General features: G+C 34.2%; 1 protein-coding gene across 2 annotated transcripts in view; it reads left to right on the forward strand.

Annotated features, from left to right (window-relative positions):
* MXI1 (MAX interactor 1, dimerization protein) overlaps positions 1-20,687 on the forward strand; it is an 81,257-nt gene that overhangs the window by 21,637 nt on the left and 38,933 nt on the right. The gene's annotated exons all lie outside the window — the stretch shown is intronic.

Genomic DNA, 20,687 nt, shown 5'->3' on the forward strand with positions numbered 1-20,687 from the left:
TGTTTGTCATAAGGGGACATTTGTTTCCCGGACATTGTAGCATCTTTCAGATATAATGTTAGTGACTTTTTCCTCCTAATATTCTCAGGTATAATATGATCTTCCTGATAAAAAATGCTGTTTTATAAGCTTATGCTGAATGTTAACTCCTAATATTGAAGTCTTTTTTTTTTTTAAGTCTTATTTTCACAGAAGTACAAAGGAGAGAAAATAAGTGATGTAATGTGATATTACAAGCATGTACCTTGAAAATCCCAGTAATTTTATCATTTGGTATCCTTCTGACTGACAATTCAGAAGTGGGACCTATAGATAGTATGTAATTATTTTTTAAATACATGGTTGACTTTACTGTAGTCTTGGTCATGGCCTTCTGGCACATTTCCTAAAATCACCCTTCCTAAAATGTTGCTGCTATTAGAAAACCTGGCTGCAATTGCTATCTGGCTCATTGAGGAACATCACATAAGCTCAGATTACCAGCTTTCTACTATTTGATCTCACAACTGAGGAATTTCAAGATCTGTCATCCTTAAAACTCTACTAATACTACTCTACTTGGCTTCATTGTAACTCAATTTTTTCTAAAATGTCTTTTGAATCTGCCTTCTTTCCTTTATCTTTATTACTTCCCCCCTAATAAGATACCATCTCTCACCTGGAGAATGTTGTAACCTCCTACTTGGTATCCATGCAACTACTCCTACCCTATATACAATTCTAATGAATTATATTGGCAGGCTTTCTTTCAATTCCTTCAATACACCATGTTTCCTATCTCAGGGTCTTTGCATGTACTCTGTTCTTTCCCCTTTTGCCAAGTTGTCTCTATCTAATAACATTCTTATTTCAGTGCAATCATAATGTTTACACGGAAGCTTTTCCTCATCAGCCAAAGTAGATAAGATGTTCACAGGATGGCAGCCCTGCTTTTCCCTTCATGATATTTATCATAGTTGTAGAAATACAGTTCTCTGATTGATAAATTCACATCTCATTCATTGAACTACAAACTCCAAGAAGGTAGAAATTGAATTTCTTCTGCTTAAGGATTTATCCCCAGTAACTATCACAATGCCTTGTACAGAGTAGGTGTTTCTTAAAAAATGGAAGGTTTCTAAACTCCATGTAGACTGCCCTCTGTTGGAACTTCGTTTTTCTTTTGTGCTGAGTACCATATTAAAGTCTGGAAGGAGAAATGATGCAACTCCTGCTTTGGCAAACTCTGATTACATTGTATTCTTTTTTTTTTTTTTTTTAAGATTTTATTTATTTATTCATGAGAGACACAGAGACAGAGGGTCAGAGACATAGGCAGAGAGAGAAGCAGGCTCCTTGCAGGGAGCCTGATGTGGGACCGGATCCCAGGACTCCCAGGATCTCACCCTGGGCTGAAGGCAGATGCTTAACTGCTGAGCCACGCAGGTGTCCCTGATTATACTGTATTCTAAAGGATGTTAGCAATAATATATTTGGAGAAAAAATAATATGTAGTATTTGAAGTATAAACTCTACAACTGCCAATTCTTTTAAGTGTATATTCTAGTATACTATATAGTATATAAGTATAGTAGACTACAGAATGTTGCAGTTAATTTTAAAGAACACTTATTGTCATCCTGTTATGAAAATAAAATATTAAAACTTATATCTGCAAAAACCATAAGTCTGCCAAATATTGGCAATAAATGTTGGTATGAGCCTATGACACATGGTAATTCCATTGTTTTAAGGTGATGTAGAAAATAATAGTACCAATTCATGCTTGAATTTTAAGTTTATGAAAAATTTATTCTATTTAGTATCCTTTGGATATTAACAAATCTCACAATAGCAGCCATATTTCAATTCCACCTGTTAGGATTGAGGACATTAAAAAACAAAACACCTTTCCTTTTGCTTGTTAAGGCTTTAGTTTAACTGTTTTTAAACTGCAGAATCATGCCATATTTTAGTCTTAGATGAAATGATTATATTGCTATATTTTCAGCTTTAAAGCTTTTTTGGTTGTCTTCTATAAAGAATCAGTAGTTTTTTGGGGAAGTAGTGGTGAATTTTTTTTTTTTTTAAGAATAGTTGTAGAAGATTTTTTCCCAGTATAAGTAATTTGAAATTTGTTATATTTTCTGTTTTTATTTTGAAACATGTACCTATTTGTTCACTGAGCAGTTGAATGAAACTTTATTTTTATTGTGAAATTTCTTTTTACTCTTCTATGCTTTTCAAATTTTCTGTATCAAGAAATAGTTTCTGAGTCTTGGTGGAATAGGTAACTCCTAGAGTATCAGGACAAAGGTAGACATTAGTAGCAGTTAAACTCCTTGTGATGTTAAAATTGTTCTTCACTATTTTCCAAATGTTGAGTGATTAATACCTCTGTGTGATGTTTTCTGTGATATTCTGTCTTCCACTGAGTTTAAATGAAAAATTCCCAAGAATTATTTAGACTTTTCATTAAATGCTTCACTGAAGCATGAGTTTGCTATTGCAGAGTTTCTAAAGGACATATTCCCTATGGAAGTATTGTTTCAAGGAGACTTGATGATCATGTCTTGTAAGTCTGTAGAACAGCTGCTTCTGTTCCTATTTGATTAGTGGCCTTTTTCCAGAATATCGAATACATAATGTGGAAGATCACAAATTGTAGAAAGGGAATTCAAGACTTTATTTGGTATAGTTCTCTGCTTTATGAAGGTAGGATATTATCACGCATTTTATGACTAAAACTCAGGTGGCCTAGAGAAATGGTAAGAGATATCTATTTAGCTGTAGGTGGATTTTCAGCAGAATATGCATCATTCTCAGATAAGACCGTTGACCTGAAGAAAGCTTTTTCTTCTAGATTTCTCCTTAAAAAGGAAGCAGCATCGCCTCCTTTTGGTTATAGCATGATTCTTTGTTACTTCTTAAGTGAAGACAGTTTTTCAGATACTAAGCTGATCAAAGAGCTTTGCTGGTATAGTTTGACAAAATGTATTTCCAGATTCCATTTTTGGTCAGTAGTGCTGATATAATATAAACATGCATATTTTTTTGTTTGATTGTTTTTATTTTTCATTTTGGTTTCCTACATTATAAAATACTGTCATATTCCCCCTCCACCCCCACATATATGTGTGTGTATACCATCTTTATTACCTTTATTATCTTTATTTATAAAGGAAACACATTATTGTTATTTATTACTATTATTACTATTCAAATATATTATTTCAAACTGTGATTATTTTAATATAGGAAAAATAGAGAATCCTACGAGGGGTGTAACAGAGAGGACCTGATTAAGTTTGAGAGATGAAGGAAGAGATCCCAAAAGTTGAAACTTTTGCAGTCTTGCTTTATCTTATCTTGAACATTTTTTTCATGTTGATACACATCTGTTAAATCATCTTTAATTACAGCATGATATTCTGTTTCATGTGTATACCATAATTTGTTAAACCTGTCATCCAATGATGACATTTAAGTTATTTTTAGTTTTTTTTTTATTTGAAACAGAGCTACCGTGAACATCTTTTTGCAGATACCTTTGTACGTTTGTCCACCTAGATCCTTAGGATGAACATTAAGAATCAGAATTGTTGGGTCAAAGGGTAGAATCCATCTTCAAAATAATAATAGTAACACCTTGCATTTAATAACCTACTTGTCTATAAAGCCCTTTAATGTACATTATTACCTCATTTGAATTTTAGAATAGTTCTGTAAGGTAAGATGAAAATATTTTCTGTATTTTTTGTGGAGGAATCTGGACTGGCACACAAGGTAAGTTGCGCAGGTAGAACTAGGACATGAGACAAATCCCTAGGATTTTTTTCCCTGGGATTAGCAAACAGTCATTAGTAATAATTTAGTTAAAAACTAAGACAGAGTGACTGTAACCTGAATTTATGTGTTAGTGCTCTCCTTTTCTGCTTTGCCAAATCCCTGAAATATGTGGTCTGCATCTGTTGCTTTAATGCTTTCCCACTAGTGCTTTTTCAACTTTTGCAATTTGCTTCCTTTTTTACTAGTTATTGAAACTGCTTTGTTAAAGGTAATTAGTAACCAAATTTTTTGAACTTACACAATGTACGTAAAACATGCTTCCCTACCATAGAGGATCTTACGGTGTATTTGGAAAAATATATGTATAATAAAATGGTAAATTATGGAAATCAGGATATTATAAACATGGCTATTCTAGATTCAATTATTTAAATTTATAGAAGAGATTACAGTAGGTTATTGTAGAAATGTTATAGATTGACAGTATATACTTGTTTATTGACAAGGAGATATAGGGATTCTGTAACTTAGTATAAGTGTAATTCCTTACATTTTACCTAAGTAGTTTCTTATAAAATTATCTGGTTTGGTAGATAATTTTATTAATGTTACTACAGACATTTCAAGGGAAAAGTGTTGTGGAGTTTCTTTTTATTTAGTTTTATGACATTGGATAAAAAGACTTCTGTGTGTTATTTATTTCCTTACATTTGTTTATCATGGGAAGTATGTTGGATAGGCTTTTGAGATCACTATGTAAACACTGTGGAGGCCGCATAAGGAGAGCTTTGAAGCCATTTGAAATGGGTGTTTTTAAATTATAAAAGAACATAATTTTAGGCTCAGTCAACATATTTTGATAAAGCAACTGATTTTCCTTTATTCTTATTTTGATTAATTAGAAAGGGACAATTAGGATTCTCTTTGAGGAAGTATAAAGAATTTTTCTTTTTATGTAATAAGACACCAGAGGGTAAAATGTAAGTTTGTCTTGAGGTTTTAAATTTTGATTACCATAATCTTGTGTGGAAGTATGAATGTGAATAACAATATGATAACAGAAAAAAAAGCAGTCTTCAGATTCCACAAAAACTCTGGACAATATATTGTTGTTAATACTGAATCTGTTAGGATTGTTTTCTGTAGTCTTTGCTGGTGACAGTCAATGCACAAAAGTTACAGTTTAAAATTTCAACTACTAGCGTGGCTCTAAAACCATTTGGTGTTCTTAATATTATCATTTTAACATGTTATCCAGTCAGTTGTCCTTCGGAAGGCTTGTTACCTTCCTGGAAATAGTTCTGTAAGGCAAAAAAAGTACTTGATTTTCATTTTTCTATAGAATCATTGTTTTATTATGGAGGTTTACTAAAAGCTCAAAGTCTAATGTTTTTATGGAATTTATCATAAATACTATAATTCATTTAAATAAACAAAACAGTTTATATAAAATTTAACCATTTTGGGGACACCTGAGTAGCTCAGTTGGTTAAGCATCTGCCTTTAGCACAGATCATGATTTTGGGGTCCTAGGATCAGCTCAGCTCCTGCATTGGGCAGGGAACCTGCTTCTCCCTCTGTCTCCGCTGCTTCCCTTGTTCATGTTCTTTCTCTATAAAATAAATAAATCTTTAAAAAAGTAAACATCTTTAAGTATATATAAATAAATAGAATTACATGGTGTTTAACAGTGTAAAGATAAAATGTCATAGTGTGTTATATAGCTGTAATTTTCTCAATAAGCGATGCTTTATTTATTCATTTATTTATTTAGCAAAAGTGAATGATGGAACGTGAGCTATATGAGGGCAAGCACTCTGCAATTTTAGAGTATTTATATTCTTAGTGTGGGCACTCATTAAATACTAAATGAATGAATGGCTAAATATTTTGAGCATGATCATGTAGATTTGAGGGTTTTGTTTGATGAAATGTTGACATTTGTGGAGAAACTTGGGCACAATTGATTGCTTTGTATGAAGTTGATCTACAGGTGTTTAAAATCATTCTCATTATCAATTTATTTGTGGCAGGTATACTTACTGGAGACAAAGTTATGTTTGTGTTTTTAACATTGAAGTTGAAGCCCATATTATTAGAATAGCTGAGTAATGTGGTTTTTTTATTCTTTAAACAAGCATTTAAATATCAGTAGGAATTTAATATTAACTTATTAAGTACCAGTATGTATTTCATACTGTTAGCCATTTTCATAAATGTGGTAAATAACTTGGATGTTAGTGGTAGAGTGTAACAAGTGTGAGGTACTGTCCTGCACATGTTCACAGGAGCACTTGAATGTGAATGGTCATAGCATTATTCATAACCACCGAAAGCTGGAAATAAGATATCCATAAGCAGGTGAATGGATGGACGAGCAAAATGTAGTATATTCATACAGTGGAATACTCTCCAGCAATAGAAGTAAATAAACTACTTATAACAAAGTGGATGAACCACAGAAACATTAAAATCAGATACATAAGAGTACATATTGTATGATTTCATTATGTGAAATTTATAAGAAGCAAAACTATAGAAACTAGCAGATCCTTACAAAGAAGAATAACATTCCCCTGCCTCATCTCTCCCCTTCAATTTCTATTTCCTAGAGGCTACCACTTCCAGTAATTTAACAGTTCATTGGTTGTTTGCTTTCTTATTTCTCTTTTTTAAAAGTTTTTACTTATTTAAGTAATCTCTACACCCAACACAGGTCTTGAACTCATGACCCTGAGATCAAGAGTTGCATGCTCTTCCGACTGAGCCAGCCAGGTGCCCCTGCTTGCTTGCCTGCTTGCTTTCTTTCTTTCTTTCTTTTTTTTTTTTAAGATTTATTTATTTATGATAGACATAGAGAGAGAGAGAGAGGCAGAGACACAGGAGGAAGGAGAAGCAGGCTCCATGCCAGGAGCCCGACGTGGGACTCGATCCCGGGACTCCAGGATCACGCCCTGGGCCAAAGGCAGGCGCCAAACCACTGAGCCACCCAGGGATCCCCTGCCCCTGCTTTCTTATTTCTAAATAAGAAGCTTATTCTAAGAGCACCAGGGTGGGTCAGTCGGTTAAGCGTCTGACTCTTTAATTTCTGCTCAGGTCACAATCATAGTGTCATGAGATCAAGCCCTTTGTCAGGCTCTGTGTGAAATCTGCTTGAGATTCTTCCTCTGCCCCTCCCCCAACCCTTCCTCTCCAAATTAATAAAATATTTTTAAAATTTAAAAAAAAAGCTTATTATTTTTATTCTCTATCAATTTCCTGTTACAGAAGATGAGGACTTGACTGCCTGTACACTTGACTAATAGCAGATTAATTGCATGCCAGAAATGAAAAATTTTAAATATTTTATTTATTTATTCATGACAGGGAGAGGGAGAAGCAGGCTCCATGCAGGGAGTCTGTTGTGGGACTCGATCCAGGTACTCCAGGATCACGCCCTGAGCCGAAGGCAGATGCGCTCAACTGCTGAGCCACCCATGCATCCCCAAAATTTAAAAAAAATATACATAAATACAGATATTTCCCAAAGGAATGATGTTTTTAGATTATGTACTTTCTAGTAATTTGTATTACCAATCTCCCACAATAAATTAATATTTTGCTCTCATTTTTGAGTACTTCATGGTACATTGGATTATTGCCTTAATTTCTGAATGAGGCTTACTAGTTTTTTAAAAAATAAGTTTTGGGATCCCTGGGTGGCGCAGCGGTTTGGCGCCTGCCTTTGGCCCAGGGCGCGATCCTGGAGACCCGGGATCGAATCCCACATCAGGCTCCCGGTGCATGGAGCCTGCTTCTCCCTCTGCCTGTTGTGTCTCTGCCTCTCTCTCTCTCTGTATGACTATCATAAATAAATAAAAAAATGTTTAAAAAAAATAAGTTTTATTTGGATATAATTTCCATACAATAAAATTCTTCAATTTTTAGTGTGTGATTTGATGACTTGACATATATATACAGACCTGCAACCTCCAGCAAAATTATGATACAGAACATTTTTATCATCTCAAAAAATTGCTTCATGCCTCTTTATAGTCAGTTTCCTATCTCTGCCTCTTGGTCCTGGCAACTTCTAATCTGTTTTTTGTCACTGCATTTTTGCCATTTCTAGAGTTTTATGTAAGTGGAATCATGTACATGCTATTTTTGTGTCAAACTTGTTTTATTAGCATAGTGTTTTTTGAGATTCATGTTTTTCTGTTTCAGTAGTTCAGTCCTTTATATTGTTGAGTAATAGTCCATTGTATGGTTCTACCACAATTTGTTTATCCATTCACCAGTTGATAGACATTTTTAGTTATTGTAAGTAAAGATGCTATGTACTTTCATGAACAGGTCTTTTGTAGATATTTGTTTTTATTTTTCTTAGATAAATACCTAGGAGTGGAATTGCTAGGCCATATATTAAGTATATATTTAACTTTGTAAAGAAATTGCCACACCATTCTCCAAAGTGTCTGTACATTTTATATTCTGACTAGCAGTGTAGAAGACTTCTAGTAGCTTCACAACCTGGATAGCACTTGGTATTGTCTAAATTTTAGCTCTTCTAATGGGTATGTCATGATAACTTGTGGTTTAGATTGCATTTTCCTTATAACTAAGGATCTCGAGCGTCTTTATATGTGCTTATTTGCTATTGATATGTCTTCTTTGGTGAAGTGTCTAATTATATGTTTTGCCTTTTTTCTTTTGTTTTCTTGTTGAACTATAAAGAATTCTTTGTAAATTCGTAGGGGTCCCTGGGTGGCTCAGTTGGCTAAGCATCAGACTCTTGATTTCAGCTTAGGTCATGTCAACATTGGGAGATTGAGCCCTGTGTCCGGGCTTGATCAGCACAGAGTTTGCTTTGGAGTCTGCTCGAGATTCTCTCTCCCTCTCCCTCTCCCTCCCCTTCCCTCCCTCGATATAGATAGATAGATAGATAGATAGATAGATAGATAGATAGATAGATACTATTATCCAAAATATACAACAACTTTAAAAAGAAGTTTTTTGTAAATTCTGGAGACAAGTTCTTTATTACATATGTGTTTTGCAAATGTTTTCTCCTACTCAGTCATTTGCCTTTATTATTATTATTTTGTTTTATTTTTATTTATGATAGTCACAGAGAGAGAGAGAGAGAGAGAGAGAGAGAGAGAGAGGGGCGCAGAGACACAGGCAGAGGGAGAAGCAGGCTCCATGAACCGGGAGCCCGATGTGGGATTCGATCCCAGGTCTCCAGGATCGCGCCCTGGGCCAAAGGCAGGCGCCAAACCGCTGCGCCACCCAGGGATCCCTGCCTTTATTATTTTTAAACTGTCTTTTGAAGAATGAGAGTTGCATGTCATGATGAAGTTCAGTTTATAATGTTTGTCTTTTATTATTCATGCCTCCTAATGTCCTAGGAAATCTTTGCATCATCCAAAAATCATGAAAAATTTTCTCTTGTTTTCTTCTAGTAGTCTTACAGTTTTAAGTTCTATATTTAGATCTAAGTTTCATTTAGAGTTATTTTTTGTAGAAGGTGTGAGGCAAGGGCAGAAGTTCATTTTTTGGCAAATATACTTTCTTTTTCTCTATTGAATTAGCTTAGCATCTTTGTAAAAAATCAGTTGACCACATATGTGTGAATCTATGATTGGTCCGTTGGTCAGAATATTTATTTTTATTTGAAGACTACAATGTTTTCATTACTATAGGTTTTTTTTTTTTTAAGATTTTATGTATTTATTTGAGAGAGGGAGAGAGAGAGAGAGAGAGAGAGAGAATGAATGATGGAGAGGGGCAGAGGGAGAGGGAAAAGCAGACTCCTCACTGAGCATGGAGCCTGATGCCAGCTCGATCCCAGGAACTGGAGATTATGACCCAAGCTGAAGGCAGACACCTAAACATGATTTAATTCGTCATGAAATCAGGCAGTGCAAATCTTCCAAAGTGGTTCTTCCTTTTAAAAAGTTCGTTTGACTGTTACAGGTCTTTTGCAGTTTAACATACGTTATAGAATCTGCTCATAAAGCCTATTAGAATTTTGATTGGGATTGCATTGAATTTATAGATTAATTTAGATAGACCTTACACATGTGAACAATACTGAATCTTCTGATTCATGAACATGGTATATCACTTCATTTACTCAATTATTTAAATGTTTTCAAAGTTCAGCAATATTTTATAGTTTTTCAGAATGTAAGTAATGTATATACTTTGTTAAATTTATCCTTAAACATTTATTAATCTTTGATGCTATTGTAAATGGCAGTTTAATTTGGTATATTCTGATAATTTGCATATTCCTTAGGATTTTCTAAATAGATAACAAATGATGTTGTTTCCAATACAGATATTTTTACTTCTTCCTTTGCATTTTGTATGTTTCTTTTTTCTCCCTTATTTCATTGGCGAGGACCTCTAATATGGTGCTGAATAGAAGTGGTGAGCGTGAACATCTTTCCTTGTTTCTAATCTTAAGAAAACTTGCATTCTTTAACCATTGAGTATAATAATTGTACTTTTTGTTGATACTTTTCACAGGTTCAAGAAATTCCTTTAAAAAAAAAAGAAATTCCTTTTTTTCCTAATATACTGAGGTGTTTCTATTTTTTATTGTGAACAGATGCTGAGTTTTGTTAAGTGCTTTTTCTGCATTTATTGAGTTTATGCTATTTTTAAGTTCTTTTAATGTGGTCAGTTACGTTGATTGATACTTCTGTTGAATCTTAAATCAGTCTTGCATTCCTGGAATACACTATTTGGTCATGGTATATTTTGTGATATTGGCACCAACTACCTGTAGTTAGCACAGTGTCCACAAATTTAAGGGTGCAGTCTTCAATATGACTGATCTTCACTAAGATGCCAGCTGTACTAACTGGCTACAAAATCAGGGATTTTCAGTCCCCTCAGGTTTGAGAATTCACTAGAACTACTCACAGAACTCAGGAAAACACTATACTTAGGATTATAAATTTTATTAAAAATAGTACAAATCAGGCAGCCCAGGTGGCTCAGCGTAAACCTTAGTGCCACCTTCAGCCCAGGGCGTGATCCTGGAGATCCAGGATCGAGTCCCGTGTTGGGCTCCCTGCACGGAGCCTGCTTCTCCCTCTGCCTGTGTCTCTGCCTCTCTCTGTGTCTCTCATGAATAAATAAACAAAGTCTTTAAAAAAAAAATAGTACAAATCAGGACCAACCAAATGAAGAGATATATAGGCCAAGGTCCGGGAGAGTTGGGAACATAGAGCTGCTGTATCCTTTCCATGTGGAATCGATGCATTATCTTCCTGGCACGTTGATATATTTACCAACCAGGAAGTTCACCTCAGATTCCATAGTTTTTATTTCAGAATTATTGTGTAGTCCTAATTGATTGAATCATAGGTCACATGATTGAACTCCATCTCTAGTGACTGTTCTCTCCCGGGAGGTTAGGAAGTCAGGTGGTATCAGTGGCTCAAAGCCCCAACCCTCTAATGACACATTTCATCTTTCTGTTATGACCAGCCTCCAATCTGAGTCATCTCTTTTTTTTTTTTTTTTTTTGAGTCCTCTCTTTAGCATAAACTCAAGTGTAGTCCAGGGCCCACTGTGAATAATGTAGACACTCCTATATCTTTTGAAATTCCAAGGTTCCAGAAAGTTGGGACAGTGACCAGACAAATTTCTTATTGTAAAAGTGATACTATCTATTTGCTGTTGGGTTCAATTTGCTTATATTTTGTTAAGAATTTTTGTATCTGTAGGTGCCTGGGTGGCTCAGTTGGTTAAGTATCTGCTTTCAGCTCAGGTCATGATTTCAATGTCTTGGAATCCTGCCCTGCATCAGGCACCCTGCTCTGTGGGGAGTCTGTTTCTCCCTCTACCCCTCCCCTTGCTCATGCGCATGTGTACTCTTTTTTTCAAATAAACAAAATCTTTAAAAAAATAATTTTTGCATCTGGGTTCATGAAGGATAGTAATCTGGTTTTTGTTTTGTTTTGTTTTTCCAATGTAATTTCTTTGTCTGGTTTCACTAGCAGGATAATACTGGCCTCAGAAAGAGTTGGGAAATGTTCCCTCTTCATTTTTTTAAAGCTTTTATGTGAGATTGATATTATTTATGCCTTAAATGCTTAGTAACATTTGACAATGAAAAGTTCTGGGTCTGGAGTTTTTGTGGGAAGGTTTGTGATTATGAATTCAATTTCTTTAGTAGATGGAAGAGTATTCAGGGTTTTCTAATTCTTCTTGAGTCAGTTTTGATAATTTGTATCTTTCAGGAAATTTGTTCATTTCTTCTAAGTTCTTTGAATTTATTGGCATAAAGTTATTTATAATATTCTCTTATCCCCTGTAATATGTTAGGATCTGTAGTGATGGGCACTCTTTCATCCTGATACTATATTTTTTGTATTAGTAATTTTTTTCTTTTTTTTTCTTAATCAGTCTTAGAAGCTTATAAATTTTACTGACTTTTTAGTCAGCTTTTGGTTTTATTGATACTTCTATTGTTTCCTGTTTCTTATTTTGTTCTTTCCTGTTCTTGGCTTTATTAATTTCTTTCTTCTACCTCAGAGTTTCTCAGTTTCAGCAGTATTGACAATTTGGGCCAGATAATTCTGTTTTGAGCATCATAGGATGTTTAGCAGCATCCTTGACCACTCCTCACAAAATGCCAATAGATCCCCCAGTTGTAATAACAGAAAATGACTCCAGACATTGCCAAATATGTCCTGGTGAACAAAATAGCCCACAGTTGAGAACCATTGCTCAGCTTCTTTCAGTTTAGTTTGCTTCTTTTTCTAGCTTCTAAATGTGGAATCTCAAGTCATTAATTTTGGACTCCATCCCCAACGTAAGGATTTAAAGCTAAACATTTCTCTTGAGGCACTGCGTTAGCTGTATTGAACAAATTTTGATATGTTGCATTTTCTTTATAATCCCTCTGAAGATATTTTCTGATTTCTTTGTGATTTGTTCTTTAACCTGTGACTTCTTATTTACTTCCTCTATTTCTTTGGGTTTAATATGCTTTTTTTTTTTTTTTTGGAGCTTCTTTTTTTTTTTTTTTTTTTTTAATTTTTATTTATTTATGATAGTCACAGAGAGAGAGAGAGAGGCAGAGACACAGGCAGAGGGAGAAGCAGGCTCCATGCACCGGGAGCCTGACGTGGGATTCGATCCCGGGTCTCCAGGATCGCGCCCTGGGCCAAAGGCAGGCGCTAAACCACTGCGCCACCCAGGGATCCCTTTTTTGGAGCTTCTTAAGGTGAAAGACCATTGATTTTGAATCTTTCTTTTTTTTCTTATAGAAGAATTTAAAGTTAAACATTATTGTGTGAATATTGTTTTAGCTACATCCAACAAATTTTTTTTTACATCCAACAAATTTTGATATGTTGTGTTTTTATTATCATTCAGCATATTTTCTAATTTCTCTGCATTTTGTTTTTTGATTTGTGGCTTATCTTCCAAACATTATTATTTTTCTAGTTATCTTGTTGTTCTTGATTTCTAATTTAATTCCATTGTGCTTAGACAACTTACCTTGTATAATTTTAGTAATTATAAACTTATTGAAAATTATGCTTTACAAAATGTATAACTTAGGCATGTTTATGTAGTGAGCCAAAAGATTTATCAGAGGCTTAAATTAGTGTGTTTGCTGTATTTGAAATAATTGTTTTTTACTTAATTTGGTTCATATGTAATTTAAAATTTTTTCCATTTATTGAAAAATGTACACAAAAACACGAAAATATAAAATGAATTTTCACAAAGGTGAAGAAATACTATATTATAGACTCTTCTTAGGAACCCTTCCTTTGACTCTTTCCAGTCACACCCCCTGCCTCCCTGAGGTAACCACTATTCCAGCTTTTGATGCTGTTAAATTAGTTTTGCCTATTTTGAATTTTGTGTGGATGGAGTTAAGCAGTATGTATTTTTTTATATCTGCCTTTTTTTCATTCAACATTATGTCAAAATTATGAAGATTCATACATATTGCATAATAGTTCATTTTCAGTTGTATTTTCCATTGTATTACATTGTATGAATATTTCACAATTTGTTCTCATTCTATTATTGATGGATATTTGTTTCCAGTTTTTGGCTGGTATGAAAAGAATGAGCATTTTTTTGTATGTCCTTTGATGAACAGTTATTAGTTAGGTATATGCCTGTGAGTAGAGATGCTGAGTCATGAGGATTGCATATATTCAGCTTTGCTATGTAAGTTTTAAGGGAAATTTTATTGATTGTAGTTCTTGTTATGCATCCTTTTTAGACACTTGCTTTTTTGTGGCCTTAGTTATTATGGTGGTTATGTTTTTGTCATTGTTAAGGAAGAAACAATACATTTCTTATAAGGCAGTTTTCCTGAAAGCCTGCAATAATCAAGGTTTACTGTGTTTTTAATGGTTTTTTAAAATGTGTATCTTTGATAAAAACAAATATTCAAAATTTCCTTTTTGAAAGAATTAATTTAATAGGTCATGAAGATGAGGAGTATCTGACTGGCTCAGTTGATTAAGCTTTTGCCTTCGGCTCAGGTCATGGTCTTGGGGTCCTAGGATTGAGCCAAGCTTCAGGCTCCCTGCCCAGTGGGGAGTCTGCTTCTCTCTCTCTCTCTCTCTCTCCCCCTGACTTGTGTGCGTGCATGCATACTCTCTCTGTCTCTCCCAAATCAGTCAATCAATCAATCAATCAGTCAATCAGTATTTAAAAAAATAAGTCATGAAGATGAAAAGTATGACAGGGAATATAGTCAATAAAATTGTAATAATATTGTTTGGTGACTACATTTATTGGGTGAGTACTGAGTAATGTATAGAGTTGCTGAATCATGTTGTATATCTGAAACTAATATAATACTGTATGTTAATTTTACTTCAATAAAATTTAATTTAAAAATTAAAAAGAATTTATTAGCATAGTTTTCTTCTATTATAGTGTTTTTCAAATTTTATTGAACACTATATTATACCATTAACAGCAAAAATTATGTACTCTTGTCAGCCCCCTTCAGGCATACACTTCAGGGATCCCTGCTCTAATGTAGCTAAGATTTTCTGTTTTTCTTGCCCTTTGAGTATTTATAAAGGAAATATAAGCTTTAGGATACAATTAGAAGATACTTGTTTAGATTCAGAGAATGTATTTTTTTCATTGTGTGGAGGGCGACATCCATTTTACAAAGCAAGTGAAACAAAAAGGTTAACAAATTTGAGGTTTGCTCATTAATTCAACAAAGATAGGTCTTTTTTTTTTTTTTTTTTTGCTGGAAGATAATATGAATTCTAGGATTGGGGGCTTTTATTTTTCTTCCACGATGGCACTACTCTTGAGCCAGACTGTACTATTTTGTTCAATTTTAATTCTACGCTTCACTTCATTGACTGCCACCAAACTACACCCTAAAGAATTAAAAGTTTATGTATTAGAGCTGTGCACTGGTCAGTGAAAAGTCACAGATCTGGTTGAGATGATTCCCATTCTAATAGTGAATTCATTAGTATGTCTCTCTTAAAGGGATATTATTTGTGAAAAAGAATACCTGTGATTTCAGTGATAAAATGATAGAAATGTCTTTTCTCTGTCCTTGGGAGTTATTAAGCATTCAGAATAAGGGTGTCTGAAAGGCATACAGTTGATTAGTGTTTGCTTTCAGAGATGCATTTTATTTGAAGAAAAGTGGGCTAACCCACTGGATTATTAGAACATCTCAACCTGGGGCACTTGGGTGGCTCAATTGGTTGGGCATCTACCTTCCACTTAGGTCATGATCCTGGAGTCCTAGGATTGAGCCCCATGTTGGGTTCCCTGCTTGGCGGGGAGCCTGTTTCTCCCTCTCCCTCTTGTCCTGCCTGCCAGTGTGCTGCTGTGCTCTTTTGCTGTCAAATAAATAAACTCTTAAAAAGAAAAAGAACACCTCAACCTTACAGAGAACTTATCATAATTGAATATTTCAATGGCATATTATTGGAAAGGTTTGGTTGGACACATAGGCTTAGAAAAGCAAAGAGGTGGTTTCCAGGTGTGCTAGTATGTAATATTCATTTATTGCCGGCACTATTTGGATCATTATTTTCTTTGTGTACATACAATTAGTCATCTTTCTGTCATACCCTACCTAAACCTTGTACTGTCTTCACAGCTGACTAAATGACCAAAATACTTATCTTTTCTTTCAGTTTCTTTTTTCATGATTATGATTGTTGGTTTATTTCCAGACTAATTTCAAATGTTACTGAGAATCTATTAGTTTATTACCCCACATAGTATACTAGGTTTAGGTAGTATATTTTTAGTTTCATTAAAAATAGTAAGAGTAGTTGCAATGGCTAACATATACTAAATGTTTATTATGTGTTAGATGCTTTTACATATTTTTCTAAGTCTCACACTAACCTAGCCAAGCCACGTGTTATTCTAGTTTTACAAATGGGGAAACTGTCCATGAGAGAGGTTAAATAATTTGTTTAAAGTCACACAGCTGGGGCAGCCCCAGTGGAGCAGCGGTTTAGCGCCGCCTGCAGCCAGGTTGTGATCCTGGAGACTGGGGATCGAGTCCCATATCAGGCTTCTTGCATGGAGCCTGCTTCTCCCTCTGCCTGTGTCTCTGCCTCTCTCTCTCTCTCTCTGTGTCTCTCATGAATAAATAAATAAAATCTTAAAAAAAAAAATAAAGTCACACAGCTAATGAGAGTGATAGAATTAATAGACTCAGGACATTTTTATTCTAACACCACAGATCTTTTTGACCTGTACATTGTTGTTCTCTGGTTTTGCTTTGGATTTCACAGCTCTGCTTGCTTATTTTCTTTTTCTTCCAAGTTTTTATTTATATTTCAATTAGTTAACATACAGTGTAGTACGAGTTTCAGGTATAGAATTGAGCAATTCATCACTTACGTTTAACACCCAATACTCATCACAAGTGCACTTCTAAATAGCTGTCACCCCTTTAACCCATCATACTTCCCACCTCCCTTCCAGCAATTCTTAGTTTCTTCTCTGTAGTTAAGATTCTGTTTTATGATTTGTCCCTCTCTCTCCCCCTGCTCCATATTCATCTGTTTTCTTAAATTCCACATTAGAGTGTAATTATGTGGTATCTGTTTTTTTCTGACTGACTTATTTCTCTTAGCATAACATTCTCTAGGTCCATTCACGTCTTTGCAAACGGCAAGATTTCAGTCTTTTTTTTTCTGAGTAATATTCCATATTCCACACACATGTATATATGTACATACATAACTTCTTTATCCATTCATCAGTTGATGGACGTTTGGGATCTTTCCACAATTCTGCTATTGTTGGTAATGCTACTATAAACATCAGGGTGCATGTACCCCTTTGGATCAGTATTTTTGTATTCTTTGGGTAAATAACCAGTAGTCCCAATTCCTGGATCATAGGATAGTTCTATTTTTAACTTTTTGAGGAACATCCATATTGCTTTCCAGAGTGGCTGTACCAGTTTGCATTCCCACCAACAGTGCAAAAGAATTCCCTTTTCTCTGTATCCTTGCCAAGGTCTGTTGTTTCATGCGCTGTTAATTTTAGCTATTCTGAGTGGTGTGAGGTGATATATCCCATTATAGTTTTGATTTGTATTTCCCTAATGATGAGTGATGTTGAGCATCTTTTCATGTGTCTGTTAGCCATCTGTATGTCTTCTTTGGAAAAATGTTTTTCATGTCTTCTGCTTGTTTTTTAACTGGATTATTTGTATTTTTGGTATTGAGTTTTATATGTTCTTTATATATTTTGGATACTAACCCACTATCAGATATGTCATTTGCAAATATCTTCTCCTATCCCAAAGTTCACCTTTAGTTTTGCAGATTATTTCCTTTGCTGTGCAGAAGCTTTTTATTTTGATGAAGTCCCAATAGTTTATTTTTGTTTTTGTTTCCCTTGCTTCCCTTCTCTTTTGTTTCCTTTCCATTCCCTTGTAAGAAGTTGTTAAGGCTGATGCCAAAGAGGTTCTGTTTGTGTTCTAGGATTTTGATGGTTTCCCATCTCACACTTAGGTGTTTCATCCATTTTGAATTTATTTTTGTGCATGGTCTAAGAAAGTTCTTTTGCCTGTTCCTGTTGAGTTTTCTCAACACTATTTGTTGTAAGGTCTTTTTTCCATTGAATATTCTTTCCTGCTTTGTCAAAAAGTAGTTGACCATATAGTTGTGGGACAGCTCTGCTTCTGCTTCTTTACTTGTGCTCCTTTCCACTTGGTTATGCCCTCTCCCTACCAGGTCCAGCTTCTACTAGTAGCAAATAGTCATCATTTAAGATCCATACCAAATGCTACCTTTTTCTAAAGTTTACCCTGCTAGCCACATTGGGAAGTAAATTCTGCCTACCTAAAACCACCACAAGAATCAAAGTATTTGTTGACTTGAGATTATAGGCAAAAAAGCCATCTAAATGTAAGTACTACTGATGCATTTTTTAAAAATTGGAAGAACATGGCAGTATGGTAAACATGAGTACATACATGATCATTTTTGCTTCTTAGTATTTGGAAATGTTAAGCGTTATTGGTGGTATAACTAGATAGGACATGCATTTCTTTGGTGAAAAAGTTCATATTCTTGGTTATTTTATATTTTTTTTAGAAAGAAGATAAGTAAAAGTCTGAGAGAGGTGGGAAGAACCTGCTGTTTTAATTTTGTTCACAGCAGTGGGTCAGATTATGTTCTTTTGGTGCTAGCTTTGATAATAGGCTTAATACAATATTGGAATTCAACAATTGGTTATCTTTAGATATATATATTCCTTTGCATTTATAGCCATATGTGGGATTTCCAAACTGTTTAAAACAGGTTAAAAAAAAAAACAGGTTAAGTTTATGGTAAATAGTCCTACTTCTCTCTAAATAGATTATTTCCATTTATTACTTTAGTATTCCATTGCTTTTGCTTTATTTGTTTTAAGTTTTTTTCTCAGATAAAAGCAATTAAACCAAAACTTACTATGAGGGAGTGGGAAATTCCATCATTGATAACCCCTTCAAATTTTGAGCATTTTTGTTTTAAATCTCAAGATTTGTATTTTTCCTCTTTTGACTTACTGATTTACTTTGACAAATAAAAAAGAACTTAAAACTTTTTGTAAATACTTATATAGTGATAGAAATTTAGTTATAATTTATTTATAGGGTTTTGAACTCTTGAGTCTCTGTTAAACTAAAAGTTCTGTTTTTATGAGTTCTTCCATCTGAATTGTACATATCCTTGCTCTTAATTTGGCTGAGCTCTTGAAGCATCTTAAGATTTTTTTTGCCTCTTTTGAGAGAGAAATCCTTTTTATAAATAAGATAATCTCTTGAAAATGAATATCAGTCTTTTTCATCCTGTGTCACTTGGACCTTATGAAACCGTTAAGAAAGGAAAAAGTGGACAGGATGCAGTAACACAAACCTTTTGGATTTTGAACTAAGACGGTACAATTTCTACAAATTATGAGACTGACAAAAATACTTCTATTATTGAAGTTTAGAAATGTAATTGTTAAATATCCATTGGAATAGTAAATCAGATTAAAGTAATCAGTAATGTGATATTCTGAAAACATTTGACATTAACCAGAATATATTAAATAATTGAAGTTTTAGTTCTGGAGACAGGAACTTAAATTCTCTTTTATAAAATTCCTGTTACTGTTCATGCTAAATTATTATAAAAGTAATACATGTTCATTTAAGAGGACTAGTATAACATAATTCTAATAATAGCTAACTTTAGAGTTTGTTATATCTTGCTGTTCAGAGTAAACTTATTTATTCCTCATAACAATCACATGAGGCACGTATTGTCACTTTTCCTCTTTCATAGATGAGGAAACAGCACAGAGAAATGAAGGCACTTTTGAACTAGGCAATACACTATTTGAACCTAGCAGTCTAGCCTTAAGAGCCTGTGTGTCCTTAACTTCTCTCCACCAAGGTAGTTGAGAATTGGGGTTTTGGGAGCTCTTGGGTGGCTCAGTCTGTTAAGCATCTGCCTTTGGCTAGGGTCATGATCCTGGGATCCTGGGATGCAGTGCCACACCAGGGTCCTGGGATTGAGCCCCACATCAGGCTCCCTGCTCAGCGGGGAGTCTGCTTCTCCCTCTACCCTTGCTCATGCTCTTTCTCTCTGTCTCTCAAATGAATAAATAAAATCCTAAAAAAAAAAAAAAAAAAAACCCAAGAGTTGTTTGGGGGATAAAATGAAATAATATATGTTAACTGTTTAGCATACTGTTTAGCAGACTTTATGTTCAGTAGATGATAAGTATTCTTTTTTTTTTTTTTTTGATGATAAGTATTCTTATAACAAATACTGATGAACAAAACAGAAAAAAGTCACAAAAAGAAAATATGTTAGCATTTTTAGGTATATCTTCCCAGTCTTTTAAACAGTCTTTCTTGATTTTATTAATATATCTCCTTATATTATTTTCTTCTTTGTATAATTTTTTTGTTTGTTTATATTTTACACAAAGAGCAAGAAGGCTTGAATTTGTATCACTTAGCAGTAAAGCAAGCCTGTTTCAGCTTGTGTGCTAGCCAAAACTTTTTTTTTCTCCTTATGCTTAGGAGTTACTAAGTGGAGAGAGAAGAGGACATAGGAAGTACGTTTTTCTTTTTAAACAAAAATGAGATGATGTTTGAATTAAAAATCTACAGATCAATAAAATGTAGGATACTAGAAGTAGGCAAGAGAATATGTGCTCATATTAATTTTGTTAAAAAAACAGTGAAACACCAGTGTCAGAATAATTAGTTAACTGGATATACCATATCTGAATGAATGGTTCTAATGAATGTGGACTATTTCTTCTTGATGAGTGAGATTATAGAAGTCTGATTATATATTGCACTGTTAAAGAAATTCACTGGGTGTGATATAACTAATCTCCCTTTCCATAGCCTTAGCAGCAAATGTCTAATGGTCTTTTTTGTTTTT

This window comes from Canis lupus, chromosome 28 (assembly GCF_011100685.1).
Source record: "Canis lupus familiaris isolate Mischka breed German Shepherd chromosome 28, alternate assembly UU_Cfam_GSD_1.0, whole genome shotgun sequence".
Lineage (NCBI taxonomy): Eukaryota > Metazoa > Chordata > Mammalia > Carnivora > Canidae > Canis > Canis lupus.